Source organism: Thunnus thynnus, chromosome 2 (assembly GCF_963924715.1).
Source record: "Thunnus thynnus chromosome 2, fThuThy2.1, whole genome shotgun sequence".
In the NCBI taxonomy this organism is placed as follows: domain Eukaryota; kingdom Metazoa; phylum Chordata; class Actinopteri; order Scombriformes; family Scombridae; genus Thunnus; species Thunnus thynnus.
This window is the reverse complement of record NC_089518.1, coordinates 24,565,046-24,573,228: the sequence shown is the minus strand read 5'-3', so window position 1 is coordinate 24,573,228 and position 8,183 is coordinate 24,565,046. Positions and strand designations below refer to the sequence as shown.

General features: G+C 38.6%; 1 protein-coding gene across 3 annotated transcripts in view; it reads right to left on the bottom strand.

Moving 5' to 3' along the window:
• grid2 (glutamate receptor, ionotropic, delta 2) overlaps positions 1-8,183 on the bottom strand; it is a 229,831-nt gene that overhangs the window by 44,120 nt on the left and 177,528 nt on the right. The window lies entirely within an intron of this gene.

The following is an 8,183-nucleotide window of genomic DNA, read 5'->3' as shown; positions in this document are numbered from 1 at the left end:
AAGTTAAGTCTGTGGATAAACAAAAGTTGAAAGTTGAAACTTTGAGGACTGTTCAGCTGAAAGAAAGTCATCTACACATAGAATGTACACCTCAGCATGAGCTCATACACATTCTGACTTATAAAACTGTTTCTGGACAATACTTTCAAATTATACAACAGAACCAGCTCAATGAGCGTCTAGGCAGGTTTCAAGAGGTCCTTCTAGTTTATCTGTGGTTCAAACAGTTTGGCTTCAGAGTCTAGCCAGCCTGAAACTTCAAAACAGCTAAACTACTCCAGGGTCCACTCTCTCTCTCTTTCTCTCTCTAACTCTGTCTTTTTCTCTTTCCTCCCCTCTCTCAGAAAGATCTCTTCAAGGGCACCCGATATGCAAAAGGAATAGTAGATTCTTCATATTGCTCTAAGTTTAAACTCAAATATATCAAAAACTGTCTTTTTCCTCATCCATAAATTACAACTTAGATTACAAACACTTTCAAAGTGGCACATAATAAATCGTCCCCTGGTGTGGAGTCAGTTTCTTAAATGTTCAGTATTTAGCCTTTAAGCAATGGATGTAAAATATTTTACAAATGGGAGGTTCTGTGCTTTGTTCTTTCCAGGGGGAATACTCTGATGAAGTGGCTGCAAAACAGTAAAAACTTAAGATGAAAATTAATGGCCATAATAAAGAAGGATATTTTTGCCAGTTTTGATTCATGAATTATTTCGTTCTTGAGCGTTATGTTATTCACATGAATTAGTGGTGGCTTCACATCAAGTAATAAACTAAAACTACTAAGTTAAGTATAGCAAAGGTTTGTGGTCATGGTGTCTTTGTGGTCAAAGAAACCAATGTTGACTGTTATGACATTTTTCATACCCAATCATCCACCCTGACCTCGCGGTAAAATCATTTAACTCCAATGGAATCGAGTTCAACTTTGGTTAGAGAGCCTATATGAAACTGGAACTTCTTGTTTCTGTTTTGGAAGTAAGAAAACCTCATTAAAAATCAATTGACATTTGTATTTACATAAGTAATTAAAAATCCAGGCTTGAAACATTGTCTTACTCAACATTACGTTGTGTAGCACACTCTATATGTTTAGATAATTATGGTAATCAGTAATGTCATGATTAGGATTGTTCTAATATCCGATGTTGTTGTTTGGTATATGCTAGTGATCATGCTAATGAGTTAGCAGTTAGCAAGCTCATTCTCTTGGAGAGCTTTTTCTCCATCTTCAATAAAAACTCAATTGAATAAGGATAATCCTGAGAACAAAACGCCAGGTGGGAGTAAATAGCACAATACAGAGAAATTGGAAAGAAGTTCGGGGGGCTATTGTGACTGACTGACTAGCCTATGTCCCAGCTAGCAAGCCTGTTAGCAGTTAGCTTGCCAGCTACAGCAGTTACCAACTAGCCCTAACGAGTAGTCACGACGTCACCAAGCTTCTAGAACCAAATAATGTGTGAAGATGTGCAGATCAGTTTTGCTGTGCCACTTTCTGGTGACAGGGCCTTAAGATATTTTTTTGTGGCGGAATTACAATGTCATGATACTTCCTCCCACCAATCTGAGAGACAGTTTTTATTAGTATATTCACATAAGGTTTATCAGGAAAATCTAAAGATAATAAATTTACATATTTGACCAACAACCAATGCTGTAGTTTTTCTAATGAGGACAGTCTCAACAGCTCAGTCTGACTATTGAATCATGCAAAAGAAATGAAGGCAGGGATTTAAATTACATATGGAGACTTAAAGCTGTGACTCCAGAGTGGCATTTTTACTGCAGCTAAAAGATGGTATGAATTCAAGAATTGCATCATTAACCTACGTTTTTTACTGTCAAATCTCTCTCATCTCTGCCTCTATGCACACATAATTGCTACCAGCTCTTAACTGTCTCCCCACAGCCCACACTCACTGCATACGTCTGCATTTGTTGTCTTGCATCACTCTTCTTTGGCTTTGATTTGTTTGATTTTTTGAAATGAGAGAGAGGTTGGCGTGAGATAGACACAAAGAGAAAAAAGCCACTGCCCAAAGTCAAACTCAAATCTACTTCTAATATCTTTACATCTCAGGCCACAAGCACCAAATAACTAGAGCTTCTCCCAATTTATAAATATTACACAGTTTCGCTCCCTCTTTGGACTCACACTCAGACCACACTCTCACAGACGTATTAACAATTTTGTCTATCCTTAAGTCACCTGTCTCTTGACTCGTTCCATCTCTGTCTTTTTTACTTGCATCCCACATGCCTCCTTTGTTTGGGCCTCATTTGACAAATCAGAGAGCATTACAATGAGAGGCTGCTCTCCAGCCAAATATTCCCCCCGGTCTGCTCTAGCTGGCTTCCTGCAGATATGTGAAGATTTGAATAAAGATAAGATTAGGTGCAAGCAAATCAATCAATGCACAGAAGAGAGAGAGACGGCACCTCCCCTTCCATGCATCATACTGCATCAATGTACGTGTGGGAGGTTGTTTCAGGAAAGTTTCTTTTGAAATATATGAATAGAATGTGTATTAGGACTTCTGTAATACTGTTTTTTTTTAAATTATAATCATAATGTATGGGAGTACATTACATATGGGAGTAGTTTTTTAGCTATATTGTGAGGATACAATAAATCAGCTGTTCTGTCACCACTTTAGATTTGCATTTTGTTATTAACAATGTTAAAGAACAATGTGGAATTCTACCATTACTTAATGAAACTTAAAAGAACATCCTAATTTTGCAGTCGGAGTATAGCACACAAATGGAGTACTATCTTTTGACACACCAAAGTCTAAATCACTTTACTTGTCACTCTGTCTAGATTGATCAACAATCATTTCCTACTTCCAAGCAGAAAAAAACACAAAGAGGCTCATGGCTAAATCTCAGATGATGAAAGCGTGGCACGCAGGTGGCATCAATTCCTCATGAGGCGTTCTGTCCAACTGCTTGCTCTAGTGGCAACAGTCGCCTCAGTCCCCTGAGACGCAATATGACAACTTCTTCACTCCCTCTCCTTTCTTTGTTTTCTCTGTTGTTTAATTACCCTCAGCTGTCATTAGTCCTCTTTGTTTCTTCAGGAAGGAGGAAAAAAATAATTAATCGCCTATTGCCACGCTATATGCAAATCTTTGCTCAGACCCCGTTAAGCCGATGAGAGATGTGATAGTGGAAGAGAGGAGTAATTGGAGACAGATGTTATAGAGACGGATCATCCGAGACGGATCAGTGAGCCAAAACTAAGATGCCACCCTTAATAGGATCTGGCAGAAAAATTATTATTTCTCTCTGTTTCCTTTTTATCTTCCCTTTGTTCAACTGTATTTTTCATAATGAAGTGTTACATTTGTTTGCCTCTGCAAAGTATGAATCATTTCTTCTTTATGCGTTCTTGCACACTTGTTTTCCTAACCAGTTACTTTATCAGCTCTCTCTCTCTCGCTCTCTGACACACACACACACACACACACACACACACACACACACACACACACACACACAAACAAACACACAAACACATGCCAACAGTTGGGCCTACACAGTCCACAACAAAGACGGCTCGAAGTTTGTCAAGCAACTTATTGCAAGTATTATGTCTACCGTAATGCTTTACATAACCTGAAATACCATTTTGTCACAACAGCAATAAAGCAATGAAGTAATATGGGTAGCTGGCAAAATCACATGAGCCATACTTAAATAGGTCCTAACATGCATCTGTGCTCAGACCAGGACCTCCTGTTTTAACATATGATATGAATGCAGCTCCCGAAGGTCACAGGAGGTCACTGCTTTGATTGGCCAGGGATTTGCAAGCTGGTGAAACGGGATATAAACTAAGGCTTAAAAGAAGCAGGTTTAATTTGTCTCCAATTACATTTTCTAATTAGCAAACAAAATTATGAAGCAGCCCACCACCACTCTCCACCCCCTGTGTTACAACTGTGTAATTGGCACTTTTTTGCAGCTTTTTAATTGTCTGGACAAACTATAATTAATTATAATTAATCTGGAATTTGATGGGATGAGTTGTTTTTATTATGTTATTTTTTTAATGAAGTATTTTCATTTGTGCTTTTATTGAAAACCTTGTTTGTGAACCAAAGTCCACCCACAGGACGATAATATTTGAGCTGAATCTGTTCTCTGTAAAGCAGTTTATCTAATATATACTGTTGCTGTAACCAAGGCACATAATAAAAAGGGCATTTCAATAAAGATGAACAATAAATGACTCCTCTTCTGGTTGAAAGGCTAAAAATACATAGCTACAACTAATCACTGTGGGGGACATGGGAGCAAATCACAGTTGCACTGAAGTTATTCTTCTGTGTAACCAGCATTTGTTGTTCAGAGGAGGACAACTGAAGCAGAAAAGCCAGGTGGATGTTGCACTGTGAAGTTTTCTGAGACGACTGAATGAATGTCAACCCCGGACGCTAACAGACTGGACTGAATCAATCACACACACAGCAAAGTGGGCTAGAAGGTCATGAACAATGTTCATGATAGTGTGTATTATACATAAAAATGGAGAAAAAACAACCCCAGAATGAGTTTCTTGGCTGTTTCCAGAAGAGGTGTCCAAACATAATGCATCATTAAATGGCATATTGCTGGCACATGGTGTACAAGAGGAGGCTTTATATGACTCCATTACTATAATTCAAAAATGTACTTTGCTGTCCTTGAAGGTGGAATTAAATCTGACACACAAAGATAAAGTCTGTCCTTTTCTTGATTTAGTGAAGAAGGGATGTATAATTAATACATGACAGTCAGGATTTTTACATTTTCCTTTTTGTCTGGAAAGGAAAAAAGACTGAGACAGACAGCAAAATAGACACAGTCTGTCTGAGAAGTGACAGGTCTACGACCGAACATTTGTCCTCAATATAGTTTCTGTTTGTTAGGTAAAACAAACCAAAAGAGGAACAATATAAGAGAAAAAGTTTTCAAATACCAAGGTTAGCAAACACATGCAAAAGCGCTTTTATTTTGCATTTAATTTTCTTTGCTTCTTTATCTTCTCTAAAAAACAAACAAACAAACAAACCAAAAAAATAACAACAAAAGAATCAACATCATCTGCACAGCAGGGTGGCCAAACAGAACAAGGCTATGGAAAACAGAAACAGACTGAAAGAGAGAAAAAGAAAGAGGAGCAAAATCTTTCCATGATGAACACAGACGGTGACAGGGTGAGACGTGACATTGAGTTAAATGTGAGGATAATACAAAGCATGTTAAGACTTGCAGTCAAGACAGGGAGAGAGAATAGGAAGTGGGGCGTCTCTGTAAAGCTTCATCTCACAGTCATCGACATATCAACTAGCTCATTACTAACAGCTAGACAAGTCTTTGCATTATAACTGCAAAATATATAAAAACCTTAAAAACATGAAACACAAGGCCATAAAAGTGCAGTGTGTGTCTCTACACAGACACACAATGCACCTCTTTTTGCATGTAACTGGCACATGACTGCTTTCATTGTGAAATACAGAAATGAAAGCCGTCCAGAGAGCTTTCCATCTCCCTCTCTGTCTGCAATGCTAATTCATTTGTGATCGTATGTTTTTTTGAGCGTTTTCTCTTGTTTTCTCTCTGTGGAAAAGAGTTACTGATAGCTGTACCAAGATACTGTCAGGCACCATATTCTCTCTCTGCAACCATCCCTCCTATGTGAAAATCACACAGGCCGTTCTTCTGTTGTACGTAGTTGCAGGGGTAGGATATTCCCATACTAGCAAAAAAGTGTTACAAAACCTTTAAGTTAACCATCCAGAGTAATGAGTGAATTCAGAATGTCTGTCCATCCGTTCATCCATATATCCACTCGTCAATGAGTAGGTCTTATTCCAATTGGTCTGCCTGGTATCTCCACCCACTCAATCATGCTGAGTGGACAGACCAAATGTGTGAACCGTGTCTGTCACCTTGCAACTCTCAACGTGGAGGATCAGTGACTGACTTCAAGGTCGTTCCGGATTACCGAGCTCCTCACCCTGTCAAAGTGAATGAGACCAGACACTCTGCGGAGGAACCTCATTTGGCAGCTCTCTGGTCACTCTTAAAATCTCCTGACCATTTGTAAATGTCAGAAAGAAAACCAGTAAATCAAAATCTTTCCTTTGTGGCCCTCTTAACTGCCACAGTCAAACACATTTCAGCAGCCACCGCACTTGACTTAAACCCTTTCATTCCTCGTGGAACAAAGGTCATCTTCAATGGTAGCCACAGCAACACACCAATGAGAAACAACAGTATAGATATATGAAATGTTTCAGCTGAAGGGACAATTCAGTCCTGATTTGGAGGGCACATTTTACAAAGATGAATCATGTCCTTAGAAGTGCTGACATTCATCCCAACCGCATCACAAACAGCAACAAACCACTCCAGAGCACCCCAGAGATCATAGTCCAAAAAAAGCTAAAAGCACAGCGTATCACTGTAGCACCACCATGGACACTCTGCAGCTTCAGATTTAAGACAGGATCCTGAATGTCTAGCTGCCAATTAACATCTTAGCTGCCAAAGCAGTTTTGAGAAAATGAAAAACTAATCAAATGCAGGCTGCAGAGTTTGACCCACTACTGAGATTTTGTCTGCTCTCCTAAATCATCATTAAGATCATTAGCAATGGTGTCAGTGGAGAGTTTTGGTGCCAAATGGTCTAAGTACAGTGTCAAAAACCCTCTACACTACCAAGAAATAATTGCTAGGGAAAACAGTGGCACATTGTAGACGAATTGTGTGTGCACACCCGAAGGGTGCCTTTTAAGACTGAATTTCTGTTGAAGCTTCAAGTTATGATATCACTGGCATATAAAAAAGCCTTGCATATGTTAATATGGAAGCCATACAGACTGATTTGGAGCAGTTTTAATTGGAACTGCGGGAAAGAAACAGTTATAAAGTCACACAGTGAAAATGATGACTGATGCACTCTGATGCTTTTCCAGCAACAGATTTAGGTGCACAAGTGCTCTCACACCATCAGTCACTGTAGCTCCATCTACTCCCAGGGGTAATTAAATAGAGTGACGTTTTTTTTTTACAACTGTTGCTATTTATCCTGGAATAATTTGAATTTCAGCATAAATTTTAACAGTAGGACCTGAAAATACTGTAGCAGAACCTCACTCATGTGCCAATATTTCACATCAGTTCAGTTAATTTCAGTGCTTTTGATTTAATTTATTAACACCATTCGAATATACAGTACTCGTAAATAAACAACCAAAACAACATATGAGACTTTGTCAGGGATAGAATGATAAAGTCCTGAACTTATTGCCATTTTTGTACCTGGTATTTACACATTCCACCAACTTTTATCAGGATGAAGCATTCAATGTCTGACATTAAAATATGTTAGAAAATAGGGCTAATGAACTAGAAAAGTAAGTCATATGAGCATACACTTCATACAATCTTTTCAAAGTAAAAAGACTCTTAAGAAGGAAATCATGTCATAAAAGACAGACAGTTTGAGGTGTACATATCAGTGAATTAAGACAGAATTTAAAAACTAATATAAAGGCTCCTCCTTAATTGAAGAAGGTAGCTTAATCCGCTCTACGGCACAAAGGAATCCTTAACTGTCTTAAAAATCAATCTATAAAGAATTAAGTTTGCTACAAGTACTATGACTATGGTCTTCTGCCACCTTCTTAAAATACTTGTAAAAGTAGCTGGAAGCACTTCCATGTAAAATCCTATAAACAATATTCAATTGGATATGACTTGCTCGGTCCTCCATGGAGACCAGTGAAGCTGTAAGAACTGACACCTGCCAACATGACTCCTTGGATCAAGCTTGAGGATGAATCTAATCAGTTTGTGTTGTACTACTTGGAGTTTCTGTTTGACCGCTCTTGTAAGGGGTCAGCACCACGAACTAACAACATAGTCAAAATAACAGGCAGGAGGCCCTTCCACAGCTACTCTCACACACAATTAATGAACAGCTGGTGTTCGCTTAAAATGAATCTTTCAGATCATATGATGCCATTAGTCCTTAAGAATTTGTCTAAATTTTGAGGCATCTGCTTTTGTTGTGCTGCTTGATCCCATGTTCTGCCCAACCCAGCAGTGATGGTTACATCCACCTCTCATAGGCTAGCAGTCACTCTTCAACATGAACACATGTAAACAGTGAGACAGTGGGAATA